This window comes from Lepisma saccharinum, chromosome 10, assembly GCF_977018435.1.
Source record: "Lepisma saccharinum chromosome 10, izLepSacc3.1, whole genome shotgun sequence".
NCBI classification, from domain to species: Eukaryota; Metazoa; Arthropoda; class Insecta; order Zygentoma; family Lepismatidae; genus Lepisma; species Lepisma saccharinum.
The window spans coordinates 71,311,296-71,327,789 of record NC_139238.1 but is presented as its reverse complement, the minus strand read 5'-3'; positions in this window follow the sequence as shown (position 1 = coordinate 71,327,789).

Below are 16,494 nucleotides of genomic sequence, written 5' to 3'. Positions count from 1 at the left end.
AATGTTCTAATTCAAAGTTGTACTCCCAGGATTATATTAAAGGAAGAATTCCTAAAAGCACTTTGCGAATTAAACTTTTTTGCTTTGGGGGGATGAACACTCAGTGGCGTGCTTGTGATTTTATTTGAGGGGTACGACAATTTGTAACGTTACCGGCCAGTTATTGCCTGGCGGTTCTAATAGTAATAGAAAATTGGTTCTAACATAAGCCATTAAATTTTATGATAAGATTTACACGTAATTTTTAATCAATATATATATTTACATTCTAGGAAAACCAAAGCCCATACACAAAAACAGCTATCGAACTAGTAATGTCGAAAACATGACCGAATTTCTATTGTGAACCTTCCTACAAGTTTCTTGTGAACGTGAATATATGTCAAATATCAGAACTGTGCTATGAAAACTTGTGGAAAACAGTCTGCTGCTGGCTCGGTGAATTGTTCAGTTGAAAAATTGTGTTATTATTTTTTTTCAATTCACAAGGCTGCATACTCTTCAACAAGGAAATATTTCATAACTAAACCATTAATGGACATAAATGTTAAGAAATAGTATACCACAGATAAGGGTATATAAGGGTATATACCCTTATCTGTGGGTATACTACATGCTTTCATTAAAGCATCCCTGGCAGGAATAAAAATAATTGTCTTTTGCCAGGGATAAAATTCTTGTGAGGGGGAAACCCCAGGCATCCCCCGGTTAATTCGCACACTGCCTAAAAATACAAACGGTAAAGCAGATGAGATGAGTTGGGCATAATCCTCCCCAAAAGTGGCGGCGATTAGGGGCAGTTGCCTATAACTTTCGTCACTTTTTGCACCCGCATGGTAGTATCTTAATGCTAAGCCTTGTAAATAAACTGTCCTCCCTTCCCTGTTCTGGTGAGGTCTGGACTTCTGGCTGGCCATTCGTGAGGTTCCAGCCAACGTCCCGGAAAATTGTGCTCCAACCAGGTCCTTATGGGAAGTGCGAAGTGTGGCGGCGCGTCGTCTTGCATGAAAACAAGCTCACCATGTTTCCCAGCGTGATACGATACCCTTGTAACATTGTCAGTTAGCTGTCGGCATTCATGGTGTCATGCAGAAAATATGGACCTATGACCCAAACACCATGTTATTGTGCAATTCGTGTGCACATATGTCATCCTATTCCATCTCCGTTCGTTGGAGGAAACTGTTGAATGCCGCTGGTGCCTACATTGAAATCCGAGCTGGCACATATGTAACCCTATTCCATAATGAGTGTGCGAATGCCGGGGATCCATCCCCCCATCACACAAATAATTTTATTTCCGGCAATAAAAAACTTATTCTTATTTCTTCCGGGGATGTATTTATCCCCCTTAGTTTATTTTACTAGCTGGTAACTTATACAAATTTGCATACCCCTCCAAAAAAACTATCCTCCGAAGTGAAATCACAAATACGCCACTGAGTGCCATCCTCCCAAAGCAAAAAGCGTATTTCGCACAGTGTCCGTAATCAATTGTACAGAATGTTTAATTGAGATTGCTTAAATTTTACAAAAACTACAGCAAATTTTCAATGTCTAGTTACTTCTCACCCACCCTGTATTTAACCCTCAATAAAGAAAGCTTCAATAAAATTAACCCTCCATGAAATGAAACTCAACACGAGAAGGGAAACTTGGGAAACTGCCAACGGGAAGAGGACGGAGAGCATTATATCGAATGTTCTACAAAGAATGATTCCTGTTGAGAAATTTACTGGAACCTATTTAAGGATGTCACACTTGCAATAAAGACACTCGTGACAGCATATGTACTCACTCTGCTGTACTCTTAATATTAACAGCGCTTGTCCATAAATGCTGTATCTACAGAAATAAATCATTTATAGTGTGATTATACTAAGCTGTTATAAAATAAATTTAACAAGTAATATAAAATATAATTCGACATTAAGTACGTCAACTTCTAAATTGGAAACCGCTACAAAGTGCACTGCCAATAACTTGTAATTATATGCCAAGATATTTATACTGAGTGTATTAAGATATAATATACTTTTAAAAATTATAGCTATATTCGACTAACAAGGTTCCTGTTAATGGCAATGAAAGTAAATTAAAATAGAGTGCCATCTATTGTACAAATATTGAAATGTTCCAATTCAAAGTTACAATCAGGAGACTATATTAAAGGAACAATTTACACAACGCTTAAAGCACGAGAGATAAGAAGAGCATGGTCAAAAATTTATTTTTTGAAAGGAAAACAAGTAAGACAAAAGGCATACACCTAATAAGGCTTTATAATTCAATTAACTTTTATCATTATTTTCACTAGGCCTTTGAGGAAGATTAATAGTTTTGGAGTTTTAAGTCCACTTTATGCACAGTAAGGCTAATCGGGACTGGACCTACAGTTTAAAGTGGGATCCGAACCACTATGTGCCTCCACCGGGTATCGAACCCCTTGATTACATGGTGACGACGCTACCACTGCGCCATCGGGGAGGCCACCTTTCCAGTTATAAGATAATTATGAAGAAACTGGCTTCTTTGTTACAGAGTGACGTCAGTGTACGTACTAGTGCTGCAACAGAGCATTTTCCACAAGCGCCAAATAGTTCGCTCGGACTAGATAGCGTATGGAATTGAGAGCGTCTTCGCTCGAACGAATAACACTCGAACAGGCAAAACAAGCGGTAGACGCTCGAAGCCCAGTCGTAATTTGTCTGTGGTAGTGGGCCATCAAATATAGATCGTCAAATGAAAGACGCAGTGAAATTGAAACATAGTTATTATCTTCATGTTAAAATGTAGTTTAATCTATCTTATCGATACAGTAATATATGTGTTGGTTTTCCAAATAGAAGAAGGAAAAAATAGAAATATGTCTCAAGTGTGTTATTTCTGAAAGTAACATAAAATTGTTTTTCCTACACGCATAGACGTTAGTGTAATTTAAGTTGTGGCCCCTTGATTTCAAAAAATGCTGAGAAGTCCGATTGAGGGAATTTAGCAAACTTAGTACATTTACACACGCAGTCAGTACGTACGTGTCACCCGTCACATTATATACAATCTAGCCCCTTATCATAACTAACATAACATAACTGTAATGACGGAGGACTAAAATATTCTAACTTCGGATAAGAGCTGAGGCTGCTAAAGAGCACTCAGCACACATTAGGACAAAACGCAATACGACACACATACAGTCCTACAAAAGATTGTACTGGCCGTAGGTCCAAACGCCAGAGTCTCGTTAATCTGCAAAATGCAGTCCAGGGTGTTCTACGTGGAACTAAGGTTGACAAATTGTAATGTGGAATGTCTGTCGGCGGAGGTATAAGTCTCGCAATTCAAAGATGATGAGACAGGAGTTTCTCAGGTAAATGTCCGGTAACTGCCATGGATTTATAATAACCCTGTATAATCTTGTGAGGGGTAACTTTGAATTCAAACATTTTCAGATTTGTACAATAGATGGCACTCTACTCAAAATTACATTAATTTCAAATATCAGAGACCCTTTTAATCGAATATAGCTGCAATTTCAAAACGCGAATTACATCATAATAGATTCAGCATATTTATCATACAATTACAAATTTTTGCAATGCACTTTGTAATTTAGTGCATTTTCCAATTTAGAATTTGGTGTTCCTAAGTTAGAATTACATGTATTATGTCAAATCACTTTTACCGATCAATTAAAATAATATATTTGTATACTATAGTCCTCCTTTCCTTTGTACAAATTTTTATTGTTCTTTCGTAATTACCTTTCTCGTTGTATAAACGTTCATTGTTATTTTTAAATCCCATTAACTTTATTTCTGCGTTTAGTCAATATTTAATATATTTAAAAGGATTAACCTTGAAATTCTACATATTTCTCAACAATGTAGGCTTGAAACTATTCCACGATTGTTAACTGGGAAGACCTATCATTGGTTTCATTCCCATGAAAATGATTTCCGCACTTACTCTGATGTTTGCAGAGAATGCAATTGCGAAATACGACAGGACAAAAAGGGCAGGCAGGGATCGGAAAAGGGGTGAGATCGCTTTGAGAGAGAGGAGAGCTGGGGTCTTGAGAGAGGGGCGGGGGGATGGTTCGAGACTCCGCGTGCCCGAACAGGGTAAGTTCCATCTCAATCACGACGGTTATGGGTCTAGAAAACATATTTCGTTTTGTCATTTAATCTGGTCAGGTTTGTACCTCAACGCAGGGCCGAGCGAGTGCCTATCCATTAGGGCTGTGACACGGAACTACGTGGAAGGTTTTCTTCTTACACCCTAGGCACGCCACTGCTAGATTGCATGGCAATGGTGAGTGGTGAGGAATAGACAATGGCGTCATAGCTAGAAGCCAGCACGTAGAGAAGTGATTCAGTAATCCGGAAGCCACTGGATGGAGACGTGAGGGCATCTGGAGGTGGATCGTAGAGACGGATCTTCAAGGGAAATTTAGACTATAGATACGAAAGCGTAAGATAATGTGTTGTAATCTTTCTGTCGTCAAATTGTATTAAAAGTTAATGTTAATGAAGTGAGTTATTGACTTACTGTCTCTCTTTCCACCTTTTTATCTTAGCAAGAATAAATGGTGAATAGATTAAATACAGTAGAGCTATCGGCAATATCAATCAAGCATCTGGGACTCGAACGTGGAATCTTCAGTGGCAAGATCAAAGTTAGTCTATGTCCCGGGAATCTTTGGAGCAAACGAACGAAAACAAGTCATTTCTGTAAGTAAGACTCGACGTGGTTGCATGCACGGAACAAAGTGAATGCAGCTAGCCGTAGCATAGCAGCGTGCAGTGCTTTACTCTGCCCACTCGCTTCCCCCTCTTCTCTGCTGTCATGCGTGGCGTTGCTCCAGAGATTCCTAGAACACAGTGCAGTTAAAATGTGTTTAGCTCTGCGGCCTTTGTAGATAACGGATTCAAATCTCGCCCTCATCCTCGCGTGTTACGCCGTTAGTTTCAGTCTCTCCTATTGGAGAATCTAGTAGCTTCCTGGAATACATATCCACATGTGTCTTCTAGCAGTGTTGCTATTTCCCAGATCGAAGGGACCACAACCTAACGCCAGTGGAAAGAGCATATACATGTATTTCAGAAGTAGAAGAATTGGTGGTCAGTAGATCAGGTGACATCATTTGCGGAAGCAGAGATCCAGTCAACGTTCCTGGTGGCGTGGTTAGCACAGCGCGCTACGACGCCAGGGGTCGCGAGTTCATATCCCGGCCTGGATGTTCTTTGTGTCTGTCTTCTCATCGATTTTATCACTCGTCCTCATCGTCGCGATTAGCCAAGAGTGACAGAAAAGAGACAGTAAATAACAAAAATAAAATCAAAGCAGAAACCACAATTTTGTTCAAATGGCTATCAGGCACACGTACGACTTTGGGCAAGCATTTAATGATTCTGATTGATTGCATTTCTTTAAGTTCACTTTTATGCACACAGAGGCTAATTGGGACTGGACACTGGACCTACATTTAAAGTGGGATACGAACCAATATGTGCCTCCAACGGCTATTGAACCCGGGACCCTTTGAATATCAATGATTTTGAAACATTTACGCTAACACTATAAGTACTTCCTACTAACGTCCTCATCAATCAAACAAGATAGAGTAGATAAATATATTTTTAACGAACACTTGTGTATTTTTTGTATCGTTCTCAGGTGTACACAAAATGCATGTACCGCCCCTTTGAACCGTATAAGTGCTCACCTTACAGTTCTGGACAAACGTACAGAAACTTGGGCCAAATCTCCTCACATCCTTTACAAGGAGAATGAGAAATGTGTCTTACAGTGTTGCCAGTTCTTGTGTCCACATGCCTCATCAAGGTTGTGAGGAAAGTAGGATCCTAATTTCTTAAATTTGTCCAGAACTGAACATGAACTTTATCAAAAATCGGTCAAAAGCCAGGAAAACTTACATGAGCAAAAGATACCGATCAAGAAAATTAACTCTCGATAAAATTAACCCTCAATAAATTTAATCCTCAATAAATTTAGCCTTTATAAATTAACCCTCAAAGATAATCTTCAACAAAATTAACTCTCAATAAATTTAACCCTTAATAAAATTAACCCCCAATGAAGAAAATCCTCAACTAAATTAACCCTCAATAAAACTAACCCAAAATAAAATTATACAGATTCAACATGACTTATATGAGAAACTGCCTAATGCAGAGCATTACATAAAATTCTCTACAAAGAATGGTTGCTGTTGAGAAAATTATTGGTACTACCTACATAAGGATGTCAATCTTGCAAGAAATCAGGTTCTGGACAGAATCTATCCCCTATGTGCTTTTCCTGACTCTTCTATATGGTAAATCTTAAGAGCGTTTGTCCATATATGCACTCCCTACAAAAATTTACAAAAAAGTAAATATAGTCAAAAGAACATGATTTAACTATAACTCGAAAAAATAAATGATCACATGAAGACTTGCAGCATTCACTTGATGCCTCTCAGGTTTTAAGTAATATCTACGTCATTAGTTGTTCAAATAAAATGAAAGTCTAGTTTTTACTAAGAGAAAGAAGTATATTTTGCTTCTTAGCACGATAAAAATACTTACATGCGTAATTCCATCGGAATTCCAAAGAAATAACAACATCTTACAATTCAGCATAACCACATTTTAAATTACTCCTCCTTCTTCTTCTTTTATATGACCCTATCAACATTTATTATCCTGTTGACTTTGGTCATCGTTTCTGTTATTGTAGATGTAGATTGTCTCATTTCACCAGTAACACAGATTGAAATCACTATGGACTTACACTAGATGGACTTACACTAATTGGCACACTTAGGAAGAACAAACGCTTCATTCCACCTGAATTCCAACCAAACAAAAATCGAAAAGTGTTGACTTCTGAGTTTGGTTTTTCCAGAGATTTTACACTTGTCTCGTAAGTACCAAAAAAGTCCCAAGCAGTACTACTTCTCAGCAGTATGCACCACACTAGTGACATAATTATAGAAGAGGAAAACAAACCAGATATTATATTGTATTATAATGAAACGAAATTAGGAGTAGATAGTCTGGATCAGATGGTACATACATGTACTTATTCTTGTAAAAGAAAGACAAACCGTTGGCCAGCAGCTTTCTTCATGAAAATGATTGACGTTTGCGGGGTAGCTGGGTAGCCAGTGTGGGTAACACTAAATCCTCAGTGGCAGATAAACAAGGAGAAAACAAGATGAAGGATCTTTCTAATTGATCTTGCAGAAGGTCTGGTCCAGGAACATATTACAAGAAGATCCCGACAAGGACTCAAACGTGACACTGTTCAGGCAATAGAAACAGCCATTTCAATGAAGGATCCAACAACGTCAACATCTACTTCTGCAGAGCAGCCTAAGAAAAGGAGATGTTTTTTGTGCGATACCAAGAAAAGTAGGATGCAAAAACAAGTGTGTGCAAAGTGCAAGAGAAATGTCTGTTCTGAACATTCCGTTTGTACAAGAGAATGTCTGAAATGTAAAAAGTAATTGCATTTGCTGTTAGAATTGGTATCTGTGGTTCTATTCAGGTGCAAGAGAAATGTCAGTTCCTAAAATTCTGTGTGTAGAAATGTTGTTGAACTGAAAAAAAGTATTTTCATTTTATATTAAAAGGAATGCGATGATTAAAGGCAATCCCCTTACATACCAAAAATAATAAAAATATTAACTACTGCATATATATAATAAATATGGTAAAAACTTACAGCATCCAAATAAAATATTATTAATGACATTATTATCATATACAAATGATTGATTTATTGTGTAATACTGTACAGTTTGTTATAACACATTTGTAGTAATTCTTTCAAACATATTTCATGCAATTAACAAAAATAATAAACGTAAACAAATGTAGTGTATATGTCTGTACCAATGAGTAATGTAAAAACTTTAAAAAATACAACTACATGAAGCACACAAACACCCTAAAATGTTCATATTGCATAAAGACAGTATTGTTTCATACGAGAGTCCATTGGACTCAGCTTGGGCTAATTAAGGTGCAAAAAACCTTTGGCTTTCTTGGGTTAAATATTGACTAAACACAGAAATCAAGTTAAAGAGATTAATAAATAACAATAAACACTTGTACAACGAGAAAGGTAATTAGGAAAGAACAATAAACATTGGTACAAGAGGAAAGGACGTGTCAATTGCCCCTCGGAAACAAAACAAAATCGGCGACGATCTGAGAAACTTCAAACAGTCTAGGAGATTTTGTATTAATCACCAATATGATTTTCCTCTTCATGTCCGGAGAACAGTTTACAATCTTTCATGTATTGAGATCGCAGTTTCTGTTATAAAACTGGATGCTTGAAGAATCATCCCATTTTTGTACATTCTACAACATGTTGTAACCACCGACTAATTGAAAACGTTTCCAGCGCCAGGCCTTTCCAAAGACACATTCCTATGGATCATGAAGATTTCAAATTAAATTGGTTCTTGGTTCCATTGTCAGTAAATTACTAGAATATTTTTTTCATATCTACTGGTAAAGGGGTTCATTTGTCATGGCTAGCTTTATATTTTCGTTTGTTTATTTACTTGTCTACGGAATTATCCTCTTTTAGCTTCTTTTCACTCGACAATCCATACATTAAATATGGATTGCCACGTCCTCTCACGTGAGCACCTGCCAGCTTAGCACAGGGTAGAAACAATGAGATACCTCTGGGCACAGATCAGGGTGACTAACACTACGAATATATGGAAAGAAACAATAGATTTAACCCACTACGGAGGGTACAATTTGTAATATATTCTTGAATAATTATATACAAATATTAGATAACTTTGGCAATCTTTTCATACAATATTTTTCTTCTATTTTTATTTTTTATTAATTGTAGCCAATCTTCTTCTTTGGGCTTCTTCTTCTTATTATTGCTAAGGCTTCTTCTTCTTGTAATTAATAAGTCATCTTCTTCTTATTACTACTACGGCTTCTTCTTCTTGTAATTACTAAGGCTTCTCCTTCTTGTAATTACTAAGGCTTCTCCTTCTTGTAATTACTAAGGCTTCTTCTTGTAATTACTAATGCTGCTTCTTCTTGTAATTATTACATGTTGTGTATTTTTTCTTCTCTGGGCTTCTTCGTCGATCTTATCCCAATTGACGTAAATATTAAGAAAATCGATCTCCCAGACAAACAAAGAGAAAGGGGTTAGTTAAAGATCGCTGCCTGGCCGGCGCTAACCTTAACTTGGAGCTGCAATAGATGCGCCTACCAAAAGTGCTTGGGTGCCTGCCGTGAGATGGCGCTACACCTGGGACAAAACAACCCAAAAGCCGCACGAAACTCTCAGTTCGTGGGAACCGAAAAAGACACAAAATCGAAATTGCAATTCGACTTCGTTACTTTTGTATATTAATCGCTTATGCCATTACTGAATGATAATTCCCCTTTTCTCCTTATTTATATCCTGTTATTATGTTAAACTTATTTATTTATTTCCTTATAATTAGTATTAATATATACAATCGTTATTTCATCACATCTGCTCTTTCCGTTGTCTCTATTTACAATCGTATAAGTTCTCCTGGGTGGTGCCATCTCTTACCCACTTTCCAAACTGATTTATGCAGCATCTTTTATAATCGTTGTTCCTCTTGCCTGCTGCCATCTATGGTCCTTTATTTCAAAGAATAGCAACGCAGTTTGTTTACGTGACAGGATTATATATAAATATACCATTAAATATAATTTTCTAAGTTTAAGACTGACCTCAGTTCTACATTTTCGCAGAAACGAATAACCTAACATCAGAACTGATGGCAAATCGTTAACAACGAAGATTTTCATTGGAATGTTGTTTTCAACAGCTTTCATCACTGAGTTGCGCTTGCAACATCTCTAGGTCTGAATTCTAGTTCTCTTATTGAAATTTTACATTTTACATTTAACGCGTAAATCCTGATAGGATTGCAAATATCAGTTTCATATCTTCGCCACCAGACTGGGATATGTCTCGTCTTGCACCCAGTTTCATCCGAGAATGTCTAACATAACGTTTCTATGCCAGACGAGGGGTAAAGTGCCGCACCAGATCCAGATGAGATCCGTTCTTTCAACAAAAGTTCCTTGTTACTTCCACTACGCATTTGCTCAGCTTTGGAATAAAGTTCAACAACGTTTGTCTGCACGCTACTGCTCGTCATTTGAGCTCTGGGAGAATTATTGCTATATCTCCGTGGAGATAAGCCTTGTCTTGGCGAGGAGAATCAGTTGTTAGGATATTGTATAGAGTAATGATTGTCTCTGGATTCTGGATATTCTCGTCGTGATCTAAACTGACTCTGCTGACGATAACTATTTCCATTTCTAGGGTATGAATTCTCAGCTTGGTTACCGCTGTTTTGTTGCTGAATCAGGAGAACTCTATATGTTCTTTGGACATCTCTGCTGTTTTGTTGATAGCCATTCTCTCGTCTTCATATCGACCGCCAAGCATTTTGTTCCTCTGCTTGGTCATATCTCTTAACAAAATCAGCTAAATGATCCACGGTGTTCGGAGCATGAGCTAGACACAAGTGCTTAGAAGGCAACTGTCCGATGATAACATTAGCTACTTTCTGTTCAGTGTAATGATTACTCATATTCCTATAGGCAGAATACACGGACCAAACTTATTCCTCCATATTATTATCATTCTGCTTATTGTACCGCCTAGTCCTCACAGACGCCAATTCTGTCTGTTTCGCCTCTGTTGAAGCAAAACGCTTCCTGAACTCTCTACAGAAATCAGAATAAGTGCCGAAATAAATTTTATGGGAATAAAACCAATGAAAGGTCTTTACAGTCAGCAAACGTGGGATAGTTTCAAGCCTATATTGTTGAGATATATGTATAATTTCAAGGTTAATCCTTTTGGTAACACTTTACTATACCGGAGACGGATTTCTTCAAATTTACAGGAGAAAGTACTTACGCAAATCATTTTCTGTAGCGTTGTTGATGTTCGGGAATGTAGTTTTGATCCATTTTAATGCGAATACATGTGGTTTTCTACGAAAATCTATTTACGACGCGCTATTGCTGCTGCTACAAGCCAATGTTGTCCGTATATGCTAAATTGAACGAAAGGAGTGCTAATGGAACCTAACCTAACAGGCCTAACCTAACCTAGTAGGCATACCTCGTCCCCGTGATGGTTCGTGAGGCTATCGTGAATTTTTGGGCTAACGTCAATGGTTTTTGGGGCTACCCGTGGATGGTTTGTGGGAAATAAGGAACAAGTAAGTACTCGTTAAAGTAAGAAATAGACATTATTTTCGTTATAAATTCATTATTTCACCTAAAGAAATGTTCCGCAATGCAGAATAGTACGTTAGCAATGTAAAAAATTGCGAAATAAATCATTGATATGTGTCTCCGGTATAGTAAAGTAGTACCATCCTTTTAAATATATTAAATATTTTCTAAACGCAGAAATCAAGTTAAGAAGATTTAAAAATAACAATAAACGTTTGTACAACGAGAAAAATAATTACGAAAGAACAATAAACATTTGTACAAACGAAAGGAAGACGTGTCATATTCAATTATTCAATACTATCGAATTATTATAATAGTTTGATCTGTACGTGATTTGACATAATACAACATGTAATTCTAGCTTAGGAACAGCAAATTCCAAATTGGAAAATGCACTAAATTACAAAGTGCATTGCAAACATTTGTAATTGTATGATAAATATGCTGAATGTATTATGATGTAATTCATATTTCAAAATTTCAGATATATCCTATTAAAACTGTCTCCGATATTTGAAATTAATGTAATTTTGAGTAGAGTTCCATCTATTGTACGAATTGGAAAATGTTTGAATTCAAAGTTACCCCTCACAAGATTATGCAGGGTTATTATAAACCAGGGAGTCGTAACGTACCCAATTTGCGTTACACGGTACGTTCCATTTTGTAGGAGGAAGAGTATGGTTCAGCTGCTGGTACCCATGTAACGTAACGAAATGCAATATCTTATAGATTGACGTTACAAGGAACGTAACAAAATGTATTATGGTAGATATTAACGTTATAAAGGAACGTAACGAAATGAGCACATTGGAACATAACGTAATATGCAATATGGTATATACTACCGTTACAAGGAACGTAGTAACGAAATGCAATATATGGTATATACTAGCGTTACAAAAACGTAACGAAATGCAACATGGTAGTAAATAACGGTACATAGGAAAGTAATGAATGCAATCCTCCGTAACGGAATGAAGTGAAAGGCAATATGGTTAACTAACGTTACATAGGAATGTAGCAAAATGTAAACCACTGTAGCGGAACGCAACAAAATGCAGTTGGGTACATACCATCTGCATAAAGAACGTAAATAAATTCAGTATGGTAGATATTAACGTTACAAGGAAAGAACAATTCACAAATGTTAGCTAGTAACGTTATAGGCGCGTGACGAATATAATCTATTTAACATCAAGGAAGAAAAAGGAATAGCCAAAATCTCTTACCTTTCTTTTGAACATTGCGAAAAATAACTCAGTATATCGTATGGGATTAATGTGAAATAGCCGTGAAAAATATGGTTGTTTGTAAAAATATGAATTTCAACCAGGGTTGTTAAAGGGTCAGTAATTTTAAATCAATTCAATTCCGGTTCAGCAGGGAATATTAGCAAGCATAAATGGATCTGGACTGTAAAGAGCCTCTTTATGTATTTCAATTCGTTCCACGGACCTTTTCTCCGGATCAATTGAAATACGGCACAGGGACCTTCTTTCCGGATCAATTTAAAGACGGTCTAAGTTCCATATTGAAATGAAAGAATACGCAACTTAGGACCGAATTTAAACTGTGCGATAAAAAAGTTTCCGGTCTTGTTGCGGAACCCAATAGAATTTATGGGTTCGTGGACATTTAACAACCCTGATTTGATATTAAATTACATTTTTGGCTCGAAATTGAATAAAGCTTCCAACTAGTGTAGAAATGAGTAGCAATAGGCGTGCGCACGGGGTGCAAGGGGGGGGGGGGCAAATGCACCCCTCGTCATGGACATCTTTCGATATTTTAGACGCAGGGAAATATGCCATATGCAATTGCATATTAACCCGATAATAGTGTTGCCCCCTCAAGAAACACCACTTGAATTCGAAATTATCGCATTCCAGCATCCCCATTATAATAATTAATGTAAATTACTATGACAAATCAAATTATACGTGTGAAATATATACTTTTAGTTGACATTCGTTTTCTAAAGGGGAGAGGTGGCCATCCTCGCCCCCTTCCAGATTTCCGTGCCCCTATATTATTATACTCTATTCCAAAAATTTAGGGTAGAGGAATCATATCGCCGGTTATTAAACAATATTATGCTCTTGAAGAAAATGAAGTATTTTGAAGCCGATGAAAGTTCACAAAGGAACAACGGCGGAAGAAGGTGCAGTGGCACAACCACAGGGGACAGGGGAGATTAGCCCTCAAACTTGTACAGAAATCAATTCTAGGAGGTAAGGAAGGCAAACATTGGACTATAGAAAGAAAGGTTGCAGAATCTAAGACTAGCAAGACAAAAGGATACTCAAGATGGATTTAATTTTCACGTCTTTCGTGCACTATTTCTTCCAGACGGCCAAGAGCACCTGCAAGGGGGCACAGAGGGACAATTGCCCCCTCTCGATTTCTATCTTTGTACCAATTTAAAAAAAGTTATATAAACTTGGACAGTTGCTGCTGATTACGGTGTAAGTTTTGCCCGTGTAAGGTAATAAATAGATTTATTATTAATTTTTGAAGCCGTACCGTTCATTTATAAACACATTGTATATGAGCCATTGTGAATTCGAGTCAATTTAAACATTTTGCGTTGTTGCGAGATTATCTATTAGAATAAAATTTGGACATAAATAATCTAAGTAGAAAAAGTGCAACTTGTATATCAAAATTGCCATGTCCATCTGATCTCCGAAAGTAGCGTTTAGCACGTCACATTTCAAGTATATGATTGATTGATTTGGTGTTTTGAGTCCACTTTATGCACAGTAAGGCTAATCGGGACTGGACCTTCAGTTTGAAGTGGAATCCGAACCACTTGTGCCTCCACCGGGTATCGAACCCGGGACCCCTTGATTACTAGGCGACGACGCAACCACTGCGTCATCGGGGAGGCCATTTCTAGTATAGTCCATGATTGTATCTAGTATATGAACGAGATTTGTCCCTCCTCTCAAACAATTCGTGGCTTGTCCCCACCGAACGAAGTGTGTCACTTATAAATTAAGTTCTGTTCATTATGCATGAACAGAACAAAAAATACTCCTGAGAAATTACAAAAATTATAAGCCAGTTCGTGACCGGGAGTTATTGACGCCCCCCCCCCCCCCAACCTATCCGCTTTAGGTTCCGGGTTCGAGTCCTGGTCTGTAAATATCTTTTTTAGGTGTCTCTTCATCAATTTCATCTATTTATCATCCATCTTCATAGTTTCGATTAATTATAAAAGTGACATAAAAGCAAAGCAAAATTAGAACAAATAAAAATAATTGCAAAATGACTACAATGTCAGAACTACATTTGAAAAATAAAATGCGAGCAGAAGATTCATTTTCAAACAGGTATTTGGGTAGAATTGTGTAGACAGACAGCATGCTCCCGAAAGTTGCCAATCCACGTGTAGCATGACCTTCGATACTGGGGTTGCGCTTTTTCAGGAAAGTTTTCTCGACCCTCCTCAGGCGTCTTATCAAGAATGCCTCGGTGTTCGCAGCATTGCCAACTTTTTTCCGTCGGAAAAAGTCTTTTTCCTCCTATTTAATCAGCGGTTGGCTGTGCAATACGGCATATTAAACAAGATACAACAACTGAATTACGGCGAAGTAGGTTAGAAACCCTGCGTGCTCAAGAGCAGCTTCGATAAGGCACCTGAATTGTTTCGAGCTGAACCAGGAAATGGGCGATCTTTATTCCCGAAGGCCATTCCGTAAAACTAATGCCACAAGAAGTTTTCTGTGTTGATTTGAGAGCATGAAATTGTAGGTTGATGATAGTACTACAAGACGTCAAGTGGATTTTTTTTCTGTTTCGTTATTTTATATAGCTTTGCTACCTATATAGTTTGAATAACTAATCAATCATTTGATGAGCAGACAAACACGAAGAAGCCGATCCCGTGGCAAATTAGTTAGCGTAATACACTGCGAAGTCTAATGTCGGATTAGAAAATATGGATGGGTCATTTGTCTTTATACCACTTCCATCACCTATCACATCCTTTATCATCGCGATTAACCGAAAGTGGTAGACGCGAAATAAAAATAGAACCTTTGCATGAATGTCCGAAAGAGAGGCAAGGGCACGACCCACCTGGAAAAGGAAAGTCAACCAAAAATTATATATATCGCGCAATTGCATTTTAGCTATAATAATATATGTTAATTATTGCATGAACATGATAACTTCAAATTAAAGTAATGGTTTTTGAGGAGACAACACTGTTATCGGGGAACATGCACCTTGTTTGCCCCCCTGGAAAAAAAACTACCTTGCTTGCCCCTCCCTGGGGAAAAAAATCCTGCAGACATCCATGAACCTTTGGTATCGACTTCGGAGTATAAATCTGCAACGTGCCACCACTCGTAACTCCAGGGTATGCCGAATTGGCAACACACCGCTCCTTGCTACGGCTGGTCAGTTGGGAGCACCAGATCGCACCCAGGGATCGGGATTAAGACGATCCACCCTTCCTCCAGGAAGGAAACCACCGAATTGCGACACGTGACAGTAAATAAAATTCCAAATACTTTATAATTAAAATGTCCAAAATCTTTAATCACGAATCGCGCGCGTACATACTGATTCGCACAAGTTAAAAGTTATAATTTATTGGGTCATGCACGCTCGCAGGCAGTCATAAGCAATTTATTTAACACGAGAGTCCGCGCACCGCCTTCACAGTTAATAGCAAGACCTCAACTGCTACCTCAAGCGCGAGGTGCAGCATAACAGATTGTTCTAACTTACAATACAAACTCATAACATAAAATAACACAAGAAAAACTGATAATTTATATAACACATCAATGTTAATTAGCGATAGTAAGCTAAAGTTAAGGTGGGCAACAATTAAAAATGCCAACGTGGAAGTTTTTACATCGCCAAGAACACGAAGCGTGGTTCCCCTACTCCTAACATAAACAGCCAATAGGAATACGATATTTTATTGAAAACGAGGGAGAAATACTTTGCTATAATATTACAATATTAAACTATATAGAAATATCTAAACTGATTTTATCAAATAAATCATATTTGCCCATGTACATAAAAAAATGATTAAATAAAGATTTAGTTTATAAGGAAGACAAATTACTTCAATCTTGTACATTGTTGAACAAAAATCGATATTAAGAAGAAATGTATTTAACTTGTGCTTCAAAAACAATGAAAACGTTTCATATATTATTTGGGATCCTATAAATTC